Raw genomic sequence first — 21,874 nt, 5'->3', positions numbered from 1 at the left:
TCCAAGCCAAAACACAAGCAGCACTAATGGAAAATTTACACCCTCAAGGGCCTCGGTGGAACTAACAAAAGAGCCTCCAAAAGAAGTTCAGCTGCCTCGCTAATGTGCTAGGTGTTGATACGCTAACGAGTTACATTTCTCAAACTGAACTAGTCATTTAAGGACATGGGAAAGAAATATGCTATGATGAATATTAGTAACTGTAACCTCCCACAATGGCTCTGAACTACGATACAATACCCCACATCTATTTGTTTCTCACACCTTTTAGGATAATACCCTCCTGTCCTTGCTGGAGGATAGGGTTACTAATAATGTGTGCCAGTGGAGGAACAGTGAGGGCCGTCTTTCTAGAGGAGAAAAGGAGTTTGTATTACTTCTTCTAAACTTCCTGCACACGATAGTAGAATGCAGGGGGTAGGCACTGGACAGGCCACTCCTAACGGAGGCATTTCCCACAGACATGCTGAAAAGGGAACATGCGTGAGAGGCTCACTTGAGCCATGCCTGCTAATTGAAAAGTCAAATATCTTAAGGTTGACCTTAACGGAAGACAGGGCCTGAGACTGTTTAGTGGTAACATCAAGAACTCTGGACAAGAAATAAGATACAGAGCTGCTCATTTTAACAAGGTTTCTACATTCTTGTTGTTGGTAGATTTTGGCACTGAGGTACATGAGGCTAGCATGAGAAAGTATTATGAAAAGTTTATCCAGACTAAATGAAATGAGATTATTGAATATTGTAAGTAATTTGTGCCAATATCATTTGTTTGATCTTGTGATTTATTGCTTTGCCTTTAAGTAACCATGGCATTTACACAATCATTCTAATCTACTGTTAGCTCATTAGAAAGTTTTACATTAAATTATAGGTTACACAAACAGAACATTTCCAACTGATTAACATCTACTTTGAGCGCCACATGGAAAGATTATAATATAGATTTTAAATCCGGCTAGGAATCCAGGCTGGACAATAAATTCTATATTTATCGAAGAAAAGAGAAGAGATCAACTACCTTACATGCGGTTAGTCAAAGTGGCATAGCTGCATTAGCATCACTCAGTGTTAGAAGCCCTTATGCTGCCTTGAAGTAACTTAACCAACTGGTCAGGTTAGATCATTTACAAAACCCATCTCAAAAACTACTCTATCCTAGACTACTAGCCTATGAAACTGCTTTATACACAGTGACTGTTCTCTCTGTCAATGTTGTGGAAAATGCCTGCATGCATGTATGCATGACTGCACGCATGTATGCATGACCGTACATATGAAGTAGTAATGGCTACTGACAAAACAAATCTGCATCATGGTAAGAAATACTCTAAGCAATTAAATATACTGCATTTCTACACATTTCTACAGAAATATATTGGAAATATACATATTTGTGGGTGTTGTAGTGCTTCAAGTCAGTAACACTGTGTGTCCTTCGTTTTGCACAATAGCGAAAGGTATGGAAACCCCAAAGGGCCATGAATTCGCATGTTTTTATTTTCATTTGTTTTCTCAATATTTTGAATTATTTATAAAATTACAAGGACTGTCAAAATCTTTTGAAAAACAATGCTCATTTTGCCATAATAATAACAAATATCAAATAACTCATTATCACAGAAAAATGTAATAAAAACACACACAAATCTATGTCCCTTTTTTAAATTCTGTTGCTTTTTTTTCTATTTGTTGATTTTGCCAACTGGTTGATTGGATAGACCTTCCACTACAAACCAAATAATGATAATATTAATAATAATTTATTTATGTAGCACTTTTCATGTGGCAGCTCAAAGTGCTTTACAGACAGGTGATAAAAGTTATACAAGAAATCGTTAGCTAATAATCTGCTATATAGACAGTAAGCAACACTTAACGTCCAGCTATTACGACTATTTGGTTGAAAACTGTATTGCTAGCCGATATATTAGAAATTATTAAAAGTAACACGGGAAGCTAACTGGAAGTTGGTCATGATCATGTTTAGGTTTATTTTAGTTAGAATTTTATCTGACTACAGGGTTTGCATTCAAAAACTGTTAGGATCTGAAAATATTCTCAGCCTATGATTTATCTGAATCAAAATTTCACACCCTATCAAAGCCACTTCCTTACTAAAGAACCCAGTCACACTCACTTCCATGGAGTATCTCTCACATGTTGTGAGTACTGAGAGAAACAGCTGTGTCATGCTGGACTTTGGAAATAACTAAAGTCCCTGAGATCCAGTAGAACTGGGGGAAGAACACAGCTGGCTCTGTCACAACATTAGTGCCCTTTTGCCATTAACAACCGGTTTGAACAGCTGTGCACAGATGGGATGAAGAACCTCAGCGCCCGACCACAGAGACATACTGTCCGCAAGCAGCGCAAGAGACACAGAGTCTGGAGGATTCTTTTCCCAGGCTAATTCCAGGGAGCATGGGATTTGGCATGGCCTGGCACTGCTGGGTCCAGCAGTAGAGATCATAGCAACTGGTAAGGCAACACAATGAACATGTTGCGCAGAAATTCTATTGCTGTAACAAAGAAGACACAAAAGGGGAAGACAGTGGCCCCATGTATTGTACGTGGCACTGCGGTTTCACGCAATCCTGCTTCCAGGTCTGTCCACCACATCTGTGCGCAAAAAAAAAAAAAAAAAAAAAAAAAAAAAAAAAAAAAAGACAGGACCTTCCCACCGACATACCCGCGAAAAAGGACATACTCAGGGAGGGGCGTATCTATGGGGTGGTAATTACATGGCTGTGTCAGCAAAACATCGAGAAAGCAAGCAGCTTTCAGACAAAACCAGAGCACAGGCTGCCTGTATGGTGAGGAAAGCCTGAGGGTTGTTTTTTGGGTACACTGATTGGGCTCAATCCTAAAACTAAACAGACCCTTCCTCAGAGAATTCCCAGTGGCACAATTAGTGATGGCATTATACCACTTTTTTTCTTTCCAATGCTGAAATGATAATGAAACCTTCATCTGATATTTGATGCACTTCACTTAACATTCCATTCTAGGAAACTAGCATTTGTGTTATGTTCTGCAGAACAGCACTGCATCCCTGAGTTTCATTGGTTTGACAGAATTCATGATTTGTATCCTTTCGTCAATGTTCTCTTACAACAAATCCCAGCATGCATCATGCAAATACATCACACAACCACTGGAAATCCCCCCCCCCACCTCTGTAAAGAAATCCTGATGACTTCCATAGCTGTCCCTAACAGTAATGTTATCTGGCGTCCTTCTGCGTTAACCAGCCAGCAGAAAAAATGCATACATAAAACCAGTCCACCCTCAAATATCCATATCATAGTACTTGTAGGTTATCAAAAGTTCTTTCTACCTTCAGGATGCATCATCAGAAGAGTGTTTTCCTAGTCTTTCAATTAGAAAATCTCTCTCTAAATACTACTACGGCATTGTTTAAGACGTCTACAACGGATGTATTGATAGTTGTGTTTTATTTTGGCTGAAGTGCCCCTCTAAAAGTAATGCTCAAACCCTCTACTACCCCACAGGAGGAAACACACAGCAACATCACACAGCTTAAGTGGTGCTATTTTAGGACAGATGTAACAGAATCAGATCAGATTCATTGTTTTTAGTTCTCAGACTTCCAAACCAAATTATCTGTTGATATTGGCCTGATACCGACACTCATTAACGCTGATACCTGGTGCCATCTGTAGATATTATGCTTAGTCCAGAATTCCTGATCTGCCTCAGGGAAGCATCCAGGAAGCCAAATTACTTTGCTTCGACTGCCATGATTCATTAGCAGTGCTTTTACTTTGAAACTCTGTCTGCTGCATTGGCCACAATTTGACATTAATGTGTCTGTAATCATTCATCAATATAAAAAGAGATTCTATAGTGAGTTCCAGACTTAATTACTGTGAACTGGGACCACTTGGTATACACCCCCAATAGAAGGAGATGGAAATGACTCTCCCATCTGTAAAAAAAAAGCTCCCACAATCTGCCCCACACGTGGAACCAAAGAGGTGCCTGGAGGCTAATTAGGGGCCGCATCCCTGCTGCCAGAGGATGTTTACACTGCATAGGTCATTGACTCTGTTTGGGCCTTTGTGACAGATGAGTGTTGAAATTGGTCAGGCTAAATCACTATGAAGTGAAGCATTCGTTATCGTCACGGTTGGATGATATAAAACAGTATAGTGGGGGTTTAAAGGCCAGGGCTAGCTTTCCGTAGGATGCTTCTCTACATGGAGCTCATTCTGAAGGGCATTGTAGGAGTTTTTAAGGCAGCAGTGGAAACCAGTGCTGGCAGCCCAAAGCTGTGGAGTGGAGGCCTGGCAGAAACCTGATAGCAAATGGAAGCACATTCGGAACCCATTACGGCATTTACCCTACTTGTCAGATGTGGTTTTGAGAACACGGCTTGTGGCATGTGGTACTTGTTTAAATGGCTGGCTCTCTCTCTCTCTCTCTCTCTCTCTCTCTCTCTCTCATTTACTTACACACAGTCTTCATTAACTTTAGTATGTCATTTTTAAAATCTTACAGCAACAGTTTGGCAAAAAAGTCCAACTAGCCCAAATGTAAATCAATCAGCCAAATCTGTTTGGTGTCTGACGTTTTGCACTGTAACTACAGGGATAATGTAGCTCACAAGTACTGGAAGCTGATACCAAACAACACTGTACAAACTGCACTGCCCATCACACCTGATGTTATACAGACCAGTGTTTCTAACTCAAACTCAAACCAGGTGGTCACTAGGTAGGTGGTCTTCTCCAAGGGGGGGTAAGTTGAAAAGGAGAGAAAAGAAGGGTTCCATGTCTGTCCACCACCCTCCCACCAGTATGAATTTTAACTATGCAAACGTATTCATGCAACATTTCACCTAACTTGGTAAACTAAAATATACATATATCATATTTTAAAGTGTCCCATGGTTTCCCCCACATATGAATTTGAACAATTACTTGTTTAAAATATTATTTTTGTTTAATTACATTAAATGTACATTTGCACTGCACTCCTGCTGAACATGAGGGAAGGTATTGCAAGTGGACTGATGGCAAAACAAGCCATTATGTTTTGGGTTTTCCACGGATTTGTTTGATGATCCCTGTCATTTCCTAATTCTGTATATACACTATGTAGCGCTGTGTTATGAATGAATCCACAAAAGTGGATTTAACTGTCAGTATAAATTATAATTTTAGCTGTTAGTTTGAGCTAAATTACAGTCCATTTAGTGTGCAACATTTGTCTATGTCAGGTTTTTGTTTTGCTGCTCCATAAACTTCAGCTGACTTTTTTTTTTTTTTTTACAGTCCAAATTGGATAACCACTCACAATGTCTGGTGGATAAAGCAAATCTACCTGCCACGTTAAATGTTTAAAACAAGATTTTTTTTGCGGTCTGGATTTCAGGATAAATTGTACATATGTGAGGAGTCGCATGAAGCTGGTCAGTCCTTACAGACCCCTGGTATAGACCTTTCAAGTCATGTTACCATTCTGTAGTTAAAAAAATGAGAATAAAAATAAGAAATTCTCTATGAGAAAAATTAATGGCATTTCCAAAAATTTCTGTAGTAAACCCTGGATCCTTGGAGTTATAAGGTTGTTAAGCAAACAAAATATATTACTACATGCTAGCTAACACTGCCATGCACTGAACAGACATCATAGGACTGGAAAACTCACCAAAATAGCTCAAACAAACCAGCATGCTTTGTGCTAGTTAAGCTGTTATGGCAGCAGTAGGCTGAAATTTGACTGGCTAGTGTTTAATAGTAGACTTACTTTCATTTGACGCCACTTCAACATATAGCAGTGTTCGCTTCCTTGTAGCGTTGATGTAGCAATACTCATATTTCGACCCCTTAACAACCCCAAAATCCAGACAATCTAGCAATACTTGGTGGAAATTCTACACAGAATAAACAGTATTGAACATTTCTGTTTACCACACTGTGTAACAAAGGCAATTCTGGAAAACATCATTGATTTTACCTCATCAAGAAAAACACTTATACCCATAGTTCCTTCCTTGGGCATGATGTACTTTTGTTCATTTTTTTTCTCCATCGATTGTTAGCTACATTAGCTTCATGGTCCCACTGGAAAACTAAAGAAGCTGACTTGACTGATCAGCTACATTAAAAGTAAGAAGAATCGGATTTCTTGGAAAACTATAGCTTTAACTCCACATTCATTTCCATGACAGACAAACACTGAGGAGCTCTGGTTCAGGGCCTGTCAACATAGCAGCCAAACAAACAGCAGAACAACAGCCTCCATTTCCAGAATGAGGCCACGGGAGGGAGGGGCGGGACACCCGCACAAGCCCCTGCTGGAAACTTGCAGTCATTAATCTGATTAATGTATACAAGGTGGCAGAGAGCTGCAACAGTTATTGTTTCAAACGTCTGACTCTGATCATGGAACATGAGGTGTTTTCCGTCTGAAGTTACTTCAGAATAAAAAAAATGATGGAAATCATTCATATAGCACAAGACAATACTCAGCAGTGAGTTTGGGGATTTAAGAGCAATCACAGTGCAAAATCCTCAGGAAAGAAAGGATAGTTTATGACCGTAGCAAGCAATCTCAAACAACTGCAGATTATCAACACGAGGAGCATGTCTTCAACGGCCTGCAACAGCTGCACTACTGACAGGATCGTAATCCTCTCCAGTCAGCAGAGCACAACAGTAACATGGAAATGAAAAGTAGAAAAATAACCACAGCACAAGTGTCCATATGTGATACCGATGAAGAAAAGGACAGATGAACAACTGGCCATTCTGCAGCTAGAGACAGGTGATATGACAACATTATTGTCATCGTGATCAATTCTCACAATATACTTTCCTGACATATCACAGGTATCGTTACCATTTCTCGAACACTGGCCAATTAAAGTGTCATCATAGTACAACCCTTATACAACCCTTCATAGTGAACCCACTACAAACTGAAGCAGCTGACTGGACGTTAGCCCATCATGCCCATTATTAACAGGGATTTCCTTTGATTTTTCATTGGTTTCTGCACAACTAATTAGGTAAGATGCAGGTCATTCAGTGTGGTTTGATGCTAAATGCACCATTCTAAAGATACCTCTAAATCGGTCACTACTGAACTACCAAACACAGTGTGGTGATAGGAACCAGTCATCTGAAGTGTTAAATGCCTTTCAAAGCTCCCTCAAAGAAAGTTAATATGGTTAGGCATGCTCTCACTTTGGCCTATAAATGTCTGTCCTATAAATTTTTAAGATATTCATGGTGGAGAGGTACATGCAGGGTGCTATGAGGAAAAACAAGTTTAACCACTATTTTACAATGATCAACATTACATGTAAAAGAAGACACATGTAGGTTTACAGCTGGTTTCAAATAGTACGTAAAACGTGTTGTAGACTTTGCAACACCTGACTCCCGTCAGAGTTGGCAAGTGTCTCTACAGTGTACCTTTTCACAACAAAACACTAAACAACGTTGTTTGTCTCAACCGCTCTACTACACATCTGAAAAAATGGTGGTATTCCCCATGAATTTGTTTACAAACCTTCTGTTTGATTTTCCTCCCATTTCCACTGAATAAATATACCAATTTGCTAGTACCATGTGCCAACATCTCCAAAAATCCAAGGTCATGATACCTTAGCATAGCAACATTACAGTTTTGCCATATTGCCCACCTACTGTCAAGCATTAAGCACTTACCTAAGGCGTGGTGAAATGTTAGGGGTTAGTAATGCCTCTGTCCAGGTACTCTGCCTGTACAGTGGCCCTGCAAGAAAAGAGAGACGATGCGAGGCGTTAGAGGGACAGAGCTGGAGACGACAGAGGCACTTGCTCGTCCACAAAAAGATTAGTCTGCAGTAAAGAAGGGAGCAAGTTAATATAAGTCCCGACACCCAAAGGTGGTACATTCCAAGACAGAAAGTCAAATGCCACACGTAGAAAGGCTGGAATGGCCATCGTAGGGCAGTGGAAAACTATGCACCATCACACACACTTACTACTCCTATGACTGAGGGCAAGTCACAGGTTAACTGACCAATACAGACCCATTCAATACTTGGTTTAAGAATAGGGGTGTTAATCTCTGACCTCAATTTGACTCTCTTTAGGATCTCCTTAGGAAATCTTTAGGAAACGTTACAATGATTAAATTTAATATAACCTCGGCACAACTTAGGAAGGTCTCAATCCACCCTAAAGAATCAGGGTTGTCCATCATGGCATATTTGAAGGCACTGGGTATTGGCAATAATAAGCCCAATCCAGTCTAGTTTTTGGGTTTTACTTACAACTAGGACTTTGCAGATAAGTGTTCCTAATTGAGCAACTGTGTGGAAAATAAACATAGTTGGCAGGGAATCTTTTTCTTTATATCTTACTGTTTCGTCCAGTAATTCTCTTTACACTGAAGGGGATATGGGAGCAAACAGTGATTAAAATAAAATGACAAAGCACAGCTCAGTAAAAGGTGTCATCTTTAGTTTTTAAAGAATACTTGAATTAATCTACTAAGAATTGCACATACAATACAAACTTTACTGTCTGAGAGCTTGTGTTTGCTCAGCTTAACCATTTGCCTTTTTCTCTAAAGCCATTACACCTGAGGCTCTTTGAAACAACCCGTTTGGCCTGACGAAAGCTGAGACATTATTTAACTGGTGCGTTTCTCCAGATACTTAAAGCTTTTCCAAGTCTGAAACTAAAATGTATACCATATCATACAGTTATGTTTTTGAACATCTTATCTGCCACAGCATGCTCTGTTTTTCTGTGTCTGTGTTGCAAATTGCACTGGAAACAACGCATTTGGAAGCGTATCTGTGAATTTTATGCTCGCAGTGTGGAAAACAGCTGTATTCAGAGTGTGGAGCATATTCTGCAAAAAAAATGGCATCTGAACTGTAAGGAATCAGCCTGAGACAAGCGGAGAAGGAGCAAAGCTACATTAGTGAATGCCCTGAACACAACAACCAGCAAAGAGACACATCATATTTCCACATTAAAAAGCTAAGCTCCTCATCTAGTTCTGAAAGTTTGTAAGCAAACCTTGATGATAATTTCCAGGACGGTATTTATACCCAAGGTGAAAATATTTTAATCACGAACGTGCACAAATGTCCTACTGTGCAGCCCAAGTTGGCACTCAGGTTGAATTTGACCGGCCCTCTTTTTTGATTGGTTACCTTGTGAATAGTGATACATAATGAATTGAGCTTTTCTACTGAAGCTTAAGATTTTTCAACTTGATCGAATAGAAACCTGTGTGATGCTGTTTGGTTGAATTATGAATGGAACACAGCAATGATTCCGGGCAGTAGTCTCAGCCAATGTTAACAACATAACCAGAAGACATTTAACACAACTATTTATGTTTCCACATTAACAGACATGGTGTGAGAATGGTCTAATAATAAAGGATATCACGCAACACTGAAAATCGTTGTAACTGCTTACATGAAGGAATATGGCTGTCTTACTTTGGCACTGTATGCTTCTGCTTTTAATCGGGTGTTAGCAGAAACAGGACTTTAAAAACTGAGAAAATGGAGTGGGTTATTTCAATCACATTAGACTAATATGAATTCATAGTTTCTGCCACCATGAAATGGGTATTTCACATGAATAGAAAGATAATATAAATGAAATTTATATTATAAAATATATAAACAATATTAGTTGAGTGTAGCTTATACTAATACGAAAATTAAGTGATTTTCCAGCAGAATGCAAAAGTAACTAGAAGTTCAAAGTTCAGAATTTGATTTGATAAATTACAGCAGTGTCTTGAATTGATTTCATTTTTTCATTATAGCAAAAATAAGCAGTGGCTGTCAATGTGCCTGCAGTACTGCAGTATTAACTGGTGGCTGAGTATGTCTTACCTTAACTAGCTGGCTTCATTATCCATGAAAACAAAAAAAGCTGTATCTAATTTCAGGAACTGGAACTTATTGCTTAATATTACCATTTTATTTGTTTCCTCTATGAACAGGTGCCCTTGGAGCACTACGGACCTTTGAGCCTCCCCCTATACATCCCCAGTATCGACCAGAGGGCCATCAAAGAGTGCTTCACAGCCCACTTGTGGTCCACAGTCCAGTGGTTGAGTAACCCAGAGACAACAATGTAAGGTCAACTACAGAGAGCTGTGGCAAAAGCTTTTTAATTACATGGAGGGTGCCAACTACAGACCACTGAAGTCCTGTGTCATTTAGTAGTCAGGATCGTGCACATATTAGTAACTCTGAGTCTAACCTGGCCTCCTGTAGTAAGCGGAAACGCCCAATGATACATTTTTGTCCTGTCTACCCATTTTTACCCAATTGTCATCGAATCCTCTAAAGTATGAGGCTGTTCAACAATCAAAGTTCAAATAATGCTTCAAGCAAACTAACATGTCTAAGCACCAAATGCCATCGCATTAAGGGAAGCCTGCTGTTAAACCTCTATGGTATTATTTAACATCAACAGCTACTAAAACTACAATTTAAAGGTGGCAAAGTAACTTAATTACCACATTTTACAAAACATGCTATGGTTTGATTGGGGTGTTATAGTGAATGTTGGATGGCATGCAACAATAGTTGTATTTTGGCTCCTCATATTTTAGAGGATCCGGCATCTTCACAGGAAGGACGTCCACATGGCAAAACATATCAGCCTTGGAACATCTTAGTTCATCACAGGATTTTCCAAAACACTGTTCATTTAGTCACAGAGAAAGCCAGCAAAGACCCTAACAGAGAGTTCCTAATACGGGCATGATGCTGACTACAGAATGAGGACATACCTTCAGAGGTCAATGGTGGAAAAGTCGGAGATGTTAATATATATAAAAAAAAAAAAAAAAAAAAAACAGCAACAATGCTGTACTGAATACCAGCCAAAGCATATCTCCAATCTCCATAATGCACATGCTCTGGAAGTGTTAACATCTGGGGACTGCATACAGCATCCATCCCCCCTCCCAGTCCTAAAACATGTAAACAAAAGTCAGATATATGACATCATTCAAAGCATTTACCACGTTCTTACAGCTTCTCAGGTTCAAACAGGCTTCTCATTAGTCTCAGCACACAAGTCCCCTCACTTCATCAGAGCATAGTGCCTCCGCCTCCTCCTCACAAGACTCGTCCCTACAATCTCACTGCAGATGACTGGCGCAGGGGCTGGTCATTAGCACAATGTTCCATTAGAGAGTGGAGTTGAGTGAACCTCATTTAAAACAATAAGCAAGAGGAAAAACCTAGGGTTGTGTAGAGTTTTCAAAAGAAGCCAAGGAAATCATGATTGTGTCTCTGTTGTTCGCTGTAGTGATGACCCAGGACACTGGGTGCGGAAACAAAAGCCCCTTTGTTTTCTACATGCCTACACTGGGACTAAAAGGCAACTGAGCCGTTCCGAGGCCAAACACTGGGCTCTTTGACAGCTGTGGCCATTCCGTGGTAGAGCCATGGATTTAGAAGTAGGAAAAAGTGGCCTCTGTATGGAGAATACAGTAAGTAAGCCTTACTGTACTGTAGTGGTGGGAGTTTTTTTCCTTTTCTGCACAATTTAACCATCAAAATGCAGTTAGAAGTCTTTCAGTGTGGTTTAAAGTATAAGGGTTCAACGTAGAGAAACTTACCCATTTGGATTTCTTTACAGTGGTGATTTAATGGTGTTTAGTCATGAATGAACTAATTCTAGGAAACCTTTTCTGACACTGAAAGTGTTTTTAGCCAAGATGTTAAGCTTTCGTTTGCTGCTAGCACAGTTTTCCTAATGAATTATTTGCCGGAAATATACATCAGTGAGTGAAAACTGTAGCAACCAACACCACAATCCCCACCTCACAGTTTTATAACCTTTTTATAAATGTGGCACATTTTATCTGTTCCAACTTGTGACACAATGTGCATATAAAATATCCTAATGCTGTATCTTTATATCATCATAGTGCCAAACCTTAGCAGTCTAAGTATCACTGATGCATATTTATGTTCCTACCTTTGACCTGCCAGAACAGGGGAGTTTGGAACGCTGGAAACTCTTCCAAACCACCAAAAGTGTCATGGTCAATATCTGATCTTAATAAAAATGATTTCTTACACTCCTGCTCCATGGAATCTTTTATCAGTTTGCATAAAACAAATGAAAATACTTTAGAAATGTGTCATTAATTTAAATTTGGCACTTATTTGTATGCAACAAATTCCTTTTACAAGGTCTATCTTGAAAAACTGGGCACACAAGAGTGTAGAACATCCATCCCAGTCCAGCAGAGTTCCATCAGTTTATTGTCAGTCAGCCTGTTTACAAATGCCATGGCTCTCTCTGATAATCCACTGAATCATCTAAATCAGTTCCGCACCCTTTACTGTCCTGGATGAATGCCGATGTAAGCTACAATGGAAGGCCTTTTCAGATCCAGGCCTGTTGGAATACTGGCAATCAAACAGTGGCTATTGTCTTTAACTATTGCAACAGACCAGTACTTAAGCCATATTTCAGTAAAAATAAATAAGACAGATCAAGGTTCTTCACTTAATACCAATACAGTCGAATCAAGACATGTTCAGTCTGTGTCTTTACTTTTGGATATAACTAATGCATAATAGAAGCTAATAATGTGCCAATTAATACCATTAAAATTGCATGCCATTTGCCTCAAATCTTGTCAAAAACATCAAGTGATGCTAAATAAACTCATTTATCTGGTTTCTTACACTCTGACATACTTTTATCCATTAAAATGGACAACGGTAGGCTGCATAGCTAAAAAGCAGCCACTGGGAAAACTAGCATACACCAGCATGGCTGGTCACCAGCAAAATGGATGCTGGTGTGCTGGTCAGCAGCAATGGAAGTTGATATGTTGGTTTTGCTGGCGACCTGCATATGTTGCGTTTTGGATGCTGGTATCCTTGACCAACTTAGTCTTGCGTGGAATTCACGCTAGTCTGTTGCTGTTTTTCAGCAGGCTTGTTAGCCACCTTCGCTTCCTAGTTCTAAAGAAAAGAAGCTAACACCAGATGCTAACCATGTAGGGCTTCAACTATAGAATAATTAAAGAGTGTTTTATAAGAATAAGAGCAGTAGAATAGAGCAAATACAATAATGGCAGCCAGCTTGAAGTTTGTTCATACTTTTGTCCATTTCTGTGGTAAAACAGTGTTATAAACCACATAAGTGAGTCTGGTTTTGAGACAAAAAGTAATCCTGGAAAGCAGTTCACATGATGCTAACTGACAGCTATATGGCTCGTTACTCGCTCCAGCGCTAAACTAAAAAAGCAAACTTCGGACACCAAGGCCCAGTCCCGTTTCTTATTTTTACTGATACCCTTTGTTTTCGAGTGTTACTTTGCCTCCTGGCACTGAGTTACAAGGGGTAGTGGTTGAAATTTTCCCTATTAGGGGAAAATTAAGGCAGAACGGGAAAGTTAGCTAGCTAGCTAATGAGACTTTATACTTGCATAGTAAAGAATCATAATACATTGAAACAACATTAAACTAAGATAATAAAATGTAATTTGGATCTCGTAACACTCCGTTTAGAGCCTTTGCAAAAGCTCCGTTTGGAGGGCCATGTAGCCCCAACACTTCACCCTACTCCTCCATCTTAGCAAAAAACAGGACATGGGATTGGCCCAACTATGTCTTACCAGACCTAAGCTTTGTGCGGAGGAGAAAAACCGTGTTAGCCTTAAAAAAATAATAAAAATACAGCCAACCACCTGACATATGGAGGACAGAACAGGTGGCTGAAGTGTGTCTGAATCAATGTCTGCAGGGCCTGAACAAGGATGCTCATAATGTTACATCATAATCCAGATTAGCACACCAAAGTTCAGTCTTAAGTGCTTTTTCAGGGCAGGAGCTTAAAAAACCCACCAGCAAAAGAGCTAGCAGTAGCAAACAGCTGCTTTATAAAGGAGAAATCTAGCAGGTACATTCCAGCGGTTACACAGCCACGACAAGGTTCCAGTCTAAAAAAAGAGGACTTCAGTAACACAGTGTGATTCATTAGAAGGTTAAAATGAATGAATAGAAAAGAATGCCCCTTCACCACTCCCATTTCTCACACAGTACATGCTCATGCTACCAATGCACTTGATAAGATAGGAGGGCATGGCTTGTAACTTCGAGATCACGATAAAGCCTGAAATTTCAGTATATTTGGCTTGGACCAAATAATAGACTCAGCTTGAGGAGAAAAGCTAAACAATATGGAAACTTATTAGAAACCCAGAAAGTACAATGGCAGAAGTTTCCATAGAAAAAACAAACCACACCCAACATCATAAGTCATTGCATTAGCATATCATATCATATCTGACTTGAAAAAGTGACTCAACTGCACAGCAAGCCTCATTTGATGAGATTGTGTCTGAGCTCCAGATGTCACCTGATATTAATCACATAAGTGATTGCTTTGCTAGTGCTTTAAAGAGGGAACATCAACAGAAAACAATGCATGACTTCAGAATATGACAGAGGTAATAAATAAATAGGTTAATTTGGTCTGAGTGAGGAGGACGACCATGGAAATATTTGATTAGATGAGTAACTTTGGATTAACCTGATCCCAAAGGCAAAAGTAAAATTCTAGGTTTTTTAAAATTCTTCCCACTCTGCTGGACTGGGAAGTAAAATGTACTTTGCACAGACAGTGTGCTGTGAAGATGAGTGGCCGTGATCACATAAGATCGGTTCCAAGTAAGACTAGAATAAAAATACCAATAAGATATAGGGCCAGTTTCACAGACCCAGACTAAGCCTAAAGTCTAAATATGATTTTTAGTGGTTTTTTAATAAAGCTTGAGGCAAACAGCTCATTAAACTTGTAGTCAATAGTTTCAATAATGTTTTATACTTTTTTTTTTTAATACTATTTGACCAACCAACATAAAAGTTCCCTATGGCACCAACATGTTTAAGCGGTTTGGAGGACACATTTGGAACCATTTTGCATTCTTTTTCCACAGTAATGCAGAACTTTATGAGGTTTGATCTTCTCCATTCTGCCCTCATCAGTTGAGACCACAGGTTTTTGTTGGAATGTCCACCTATAACCACAGCTTGACAAAGACTATCAGTTTTTAATTATGTTAAAATGTGGAATTCATTACAGCACTGATTACAGCCAGGACTATGATATTTATCATTATTGCGACAAAACACATCCCAAAATGTCACAATATGCTTTTCGTAACAATGACTGGCTGTTTGTTTCATTACAGAGTGCAGTGCAGAATGTGAAATGTTGAATACGGATCATTTTCATGCTTTTTTTAAATACTAATTTTAAGTGTGGTGCTACTGGTTCTGATATTTTGTCTGTTTCAACCAGATGTCAGATTAAAACCATGGCATTTTGTGTAATGTGAAAAGTTCTTAAGATATCATGTTATTACATTTTTGCTGCATCACCCATCTCTAGCACTTAAACAAAGCTCCAGAACTACTGCCACCAGTATCCCACCCCATACTTTCAGTCAGATACACTAGTAAACCACTGCCACTTTTGAGGTTGTTCTGCTACTCCTGAGGCTCTAAACAAGAGGTGCTTTTCCTTGTATGCATCCTTTTTTTCAATATCTATTATGCTTTACATGTCTAAATCCTCCACTCTGGCCTTGTCTGCAGTATCTATTCCAATTATAACTTCTAAGTTTCAGTGAACTTTGCTCAACTGCAGATGTTCAGTTTTCTTAAGTTTTCTTTTTCTTGATGCATTTCTGTGTCATAATGATTGATCTTGATACTTTATGACCTCAAAACCAAACTAAAGTCTGTAGGTCCTCAACACTGATTCCTGGGTTTTAAAGAAAAGCCTGGAGAAATATGAAATGTGCACTATTTGGCCTTTACTCTAAATATCAGACACCTCTTTGGTATCTGAACTTGCCATGGAAGATAATGTAGCTAACAAGTAATGAATGTCTGTCACCTGAAATCTTTCAGAGTTAATAGACGTTCCATCATATAACCCTTGAGTCTCCAACACAAGCAAAACACAATTCATACATTTAGGTCAATTTCTTGCCAAACAATTACTTTGCTTGTAATTTGGCTACCCTTACATGCCTCAATCATCCTCCTTGCCCGGACATTTCTTGACTGATTTTACCTCTAGCAGCACTATGGTGTCTGATCCACTCGTACCAGTGCAACACACTGACACAACCACCACCACCAGTGTCACTGCAGTGCTGAGAATGATCCTCCACCCAAATAATATATGCTCTTGGTTGTCCTTTGGGTGTCCTGACCACTAAAGAACAGGGTAAAAGTATATAGAGAAACAGATGAACTACAGTCTGTAATTGTAGAACTACAAAGTCCACCTACATAGTAAGTGGAGCTGATAAAATGGACAATGAGCGTAGAAACGAGGTGGGTTCAATGTTGCTGCTGTTGAATGTACCGTATGGGCAACCAATTTTTCAAAAGGCTTATTTAAACTACTGAGAGTTGATCTTAAATGCTTCCTTTTGAACAAACCAAACTGCCACAGCAGCCCAAATATTAGAGAATTCGACATATAAATAAACATATGCACATTTATTCCACACAGCAACTCTGCAAGAAAGAGCCCAAACTCCCTTTGCAGCCTGCAGTAAACATAAGCTGCGCCATTAGGTCTGTGTGAAGCCCACTAGAGCATTTTGTTGAGCTAAGCTACACGAAAAGTGCGCACTCAAGCACATCTACTAAACAGGTTTAGACCCGCAAACAAGCTTCTGTGCTGCGTAGAACTGCGCCTGCTAACCTGCATAAAAGCTTGCAGACAAGTTCGCCTTGAATCCAACACAGAGGCTGGAGTTGGCTGCGAATGTTCCGTTCCACCTTAAATGGTGCAGGGGTTCCATTCTGGCGCGTGCAGGCGCTAAGCGGTAACTGCGGCATCATTTAAGGTGGAGCGGACAATTCGACCACGGAGTCAGTTTCAGCCTCTTAATTCAACTTACTTGGGAGCTCGACGCCAGAGAGCGGTGCTGCCTTCGTCCCAAAACACCGATTAGCAGATCTCCATCAACTTCTTCCGACTAAGGAATGCACTTTGTAGTTGGTTCCGAAGTAAAAATGTAATAAAAAAAACGAAAAGCTGAAGTCCGGCTAGAGGCTACGAAGCACTCGGGCACCTTCCCTTCCTGCCATGGTAACGAAACTAAACGGAGAAATAATATCCTGCGCGGCGAGCGGAGCAGGAGGCAGGATCACGGAGACAGCGTGAATATAACTCAGGCATACAGGAAAAACCAACGAAACGAAACGACCTTACTTGTTTGTCCCGCCGTTAATGTAGGGCGATTTATCGGGCCTGTGAGAGCAGGTCTTCGGCCATGTAATTAGATGATGTGGCTCAGCATTATGTCCATTGATCCAATTACAGGAATTAACTCTTTGAGTGAGGCTCCGTTCAGATGAGGCGCTTTTGCCGTCCTGCGCGGAATTTCCAAACCAGGCAAAGGTCAGTCCGCAGTGGTGCGGTTCAAATACAGGCGATCAATCGGGCCTGTGATAATCCCCAATACTGGTGACAGACCCAGAGCTTTCTCGACTCAGCAGCAACAGGCAAACAGTCCCAAAGCCGTTTAGCCAGGTGCAACAGCGCCCTCTGTAGGTTAGTGGCAAAAATAAAAACTGTGCTCTGACTGCAAGGCTGATGCTCTAAAACGCACTGCAGTTTCTGAAGAGTCGTATCACGAGATGACTACCAAAGGGACATTGTCATTGGAATTTTTTTTACATCGGGAAATCACTGTTTTTGTCCTCCGTAAGTTACCAAAGCACTTTGACCAAAATAAATAAATACATTTAATAAAAACTGACTATTCATGGTTCCAAGCCAAATAATACAACCCTGAAAAGACAAAAAGAATGACGTCTGTTATTAAGGTTATTGTTCCTGATATTCATAATATTTTTTCTATATTGTTTTTGGAAAGCAAAACGTAGTACATAGTACAGATGCATGTAAACACAGTATAGATGCATATAAACACAGTACAGAAGCATGTAAACATAGTACAGATACATGTAAACAAAGTACAGATGCATATAAACACAGTACAAAAGCATATAAACACAGTACAGAAGCATGTAAACAGAGTACAGATGCATATAAACACAGCACAGAAGCATGTAAACACAGTACAGATGCATGTAAACACAGTACAGATGCATGTAAACAGTACAGATGCATATAAACACAGTATAGATGCATATAAACACAGTACAGAAGCATGTAAACACAGTATAGATGCATATAAACACAGTACAGAAGCATGTAAACACAGTACAGATGCATATATACACAGTACATATGCATATAAACAAAGTGCAGATGCATATAAACACAGTACAGATGCATATAAACAAAATACAGATGCATATAAACACAGTACAGATGCATATAAACAAAATGCAGATGCATATAAACACAGTACAGATGAATATAAACAAAGTACAGATGCATATAAACACAGTACAGATGCATGTAAACACATAGTATAGACGCATATAAACACAGTACAGAAGCATGTAAACTCAGAACAGATGCATGTTAACAAAATACAGATGATTATAAACACAGTATAGATGCATATAAACACAGTACAGATGCATATAATCAAAATACAGATGCATATAAACACAGTACAGATGTATATAAACAAAGTGCAGATGCATATAAACATGTAGTATAGACGCATATAAACACAGTACAGATGCATGTAAACACAGTACAGATGCAAGTAAACACATAGTATAGACGCATATAAAGGCAGTACAGATGCATATAAACACAGTACAGATCCATATAAACACAGTACAGATGCATATAAACACAGTACAGATGCATGTTAACAAAATACAGATGCATATAAACACAGTATACATGCATATAAACACAGTACATATGCATATAAACAAAGTGCAGATGTACATATACACAGTACAGATGCATATAAACACAATACAGATACATTCAATCACAGTACAAATGCATATAAACACAGTGCAGATGCATACAAACACAGTACAGAAGCATGTAAACACGTAGTATAGACACATGTAAACACAGTACAGATGCATTTAAACAAAGTGCAGATGCATGTAAACACAGTACAGATGCATGTAAACACAGTACAGATGTATATAAACACAGTACAGAAGCATGTAAACACAGTACAGATGCATGTAAACATGTAGTATAGACACATGTAAACACAGTACAGATGCATATAAACACAGTACAGATGCATATAAACAAAGTGCAGATGCATATAAACACAGTACAGAAGTATATGAACACAGTACATAAGCATGTAAACACAGTACAGATGTATATATACACAGTACAGGTGCATATAAACAGTACAGATGCATATAAATACAGTACAGATGTATATAAACACAGTACAGAAGCATAGAAACACAGTACAGATGCATGTAAACACGTAGTATAGACACATGTAAACACAATACAGATGCATATAAACACAATACAGATGCATATAAACACAGTACAGAAGGATGTAAACACAGAACAGAGGTATATATACACAGTACAGATGCATAGAAACACAGTACAGATGCATGTAAACACGTAGTATAGACACATGTAAACACAGTACAGATGCATGTAAAAACGTAGTATAGACACATGTAAACACAATACAGATGCATATAAACACAGTACAGATGCATATAAACAAAGTGCAGATGCATATATACACAGTACAGATGCATATAAACACAGTACAGAAGTATGTAAACACAGAACAGATGTATATATACACAGTACAGATGCATATAAACAAAGTGCAGATGCATATAAACACAGTACAGAAGCGTGTAAACACAGTACAGATGCATATAAACAAAGTGCAGATGCATATAAACACAGTACAGAAGCGTGTAAACACAGTACAGATGTATATATACACAGTACAGATGCATATAAACAAAGTACAGATGCATATAAACACAGTACAGAAGCGTGTAAACACAGTACAGATGCATATAAACACAGTACAGATGCATATAAACAAAGTGCAGATGCATATAAACACAGTACAGAAGCGTGTAAACACAGTACAGATGCATATAAACAAAGTGCAGATGCATATAAACACAGTACAGAAGCGTGTAAACACAGCACAGATGCATATAAACAAAGTGCAGATGCATATAAACACAGTACAGAAGCATGTAAACACAGTACAGATGTATATATACACAGTACAGATGCATATAAACAAAGTGCAGATGCATATAAACACAGTACAGAAGCGTGTAAACACAGTACAGATGCATATAAACAAAGTGCAGATGCATATAAACACAGTACAGAAGCGTGTAAACACAGTACAGATGCATATAAACAAAGTGCAGATGCATATAAACACAGTACAGAAGCATGTAAACAAAGTGCAGATGCATATAAACACAGTACAGAAGCATGTAAACAAAGTGCAGATGCATATAAACACAGCACAGAAGCATGTAAACACAGTATAGATGTATATAAACAAAGTGCAGATGCATATAAACACAGTACAGAAGCATATAAACAAAGTGCAGATGCATATAAACACAGTACAGAAGCATGTAAACAAAGTGCAGATGCATATAAACACAGTACAGGAGCATGTAAACACAGTACAGACGTATATATACACAGTACAGATGCATATAAACACAGTATAGATGCATATAAACAAAGTGCAGGACGGAGAAGCGGCTTAGAAAATGGATGGATGGATGGATGTTTCATTTCCTCATATTGTCCTTTTTTCTTCTTGTTAGTTTAAAACTTTTTCATTAAAATGATACGATTTATCATGTCTACATGTGTGCTGTTGTGCTTTTCCATAATAAGCAATACTTTTCATCAAAACTATGATCAATATATGCTGTGTGGAGTTTGCATGTTCAGACGGACTGTCTGTGTCTGTCTGTCTGCCCTGCGATGAGCTGGCGACCTGTCCAGGGTGTATCCTGCCTTCCGCCCGAAGACTGCTGGGATAGGCTCCAGCACCCCTCGCGACCCTGACGGAGAAGTGGCTTAGAAAATGGATGGATGGATGGATGGATGGGTGGATGGACAATAACCATCCAACCAATTTTCACCAGTCAATTACATGACATCTCATAAACTGTCACTCTACATGATGTGATGTCACTCCTCATCGTCTCAGTTAATGTACACACAGCTGGAAAACAAAACTCATGAGCACAGAGAAATGAATCGATTTGACTTAAAATCTGTGTTTTAGCGCGTGAAATGAGCAGCATGTGAGGACATTAGAGCAGGGCAAAGGTTGACTGTTAATACTTATATATTACGTAACTTATATTACGTAAAAATATGGAATGTCTATGACTGTCCAGACAGACATGTGAAACACACAAAAACACAGAACACAGACACAGAACCTTTTCACCTGAAATGTTTTTTTCTGTTATTATTCAACTTACGATTAAAATGTTTTGGCTTTAAAAACACTCACAGATATGACCAGCAGATGGTGGTATTTACACAATAACCTGGAAAACCATTAACTTTAGGCTAAATCGACCTGTAAGTATGAAAGTGACCAATTTTTAAAATTAGATTAAAATGATTGCACAGAAAATGATTGAAAAAACTCTTTTACTACATCATGATGGAATTTCATCAGTCATCCTGATGCACCTGGTTGTGCTCATATTCATACTTGTGAAGTTATTTTTCGCGCAGTGCAATTTTTTGAAATAAATATTTTATTTTAAGTAAATATTTTAAATTGTTGTTAGCTTTTAATGTAAATATTCTTGATATCATTATTAAAGTTAAAATATTAATACTTGTGATACTTCTGCAAAATACAAAAGTAC

At 38.8% G+C, this 21,874-nt stretch overlaps 1 protein-coding gene across 7 annotated transcripts in view; it reads right to left on the bottom strand.

Moving 5' to 3' along the window:
* The window catches only part of pacsin3 (protein kinase C and casein kinase substrate in neurons 3), a 44,363-nt gene extending 26,795 nt beyond the window's left edge, over positions 1–17,568 (bottom strand). The window contains exons 1-2 of one of the 7 annotated variants that reach the window (XM_017684662.2): positions 16,960–17,568; positions 7,704–7,770 (exon numbers count right to left, since the gene is read on the bottom strand). The gene's annotated coding sequence lies outside the window, so the exon portion shown is untranslated. The remainder of the gene's footprint in view (positions 1–7,703; positions 7,771–16,959) is intronic. The other 6 variants (XM_017684656.2, XM_017684659.2, XM_037545318.1 and 3 more) reach the window with 6 other exon arrangements.
* Positions 17,569–21,874: the final 4,306 nt, after the last annotated feature.

This window comes from Pygocentrus nattereri, chromosome 15 (assembly GCF_015220715.1).
Source record: "Pygocentrus nattereri isolate fPygNat1 chromosome 15, fPygNat1.pri, whole genome shotgun sequence".
Lineage (NCBI taxonomy): Eukaryota > Metazoa > Chordata > Actinopteri > Characiformes > Serrasalmidae > Pygocentrus > Pygocentrus nattereri.
This window is presented reverse-complemented; position numbering and strand designations above follow the sequence as displayed.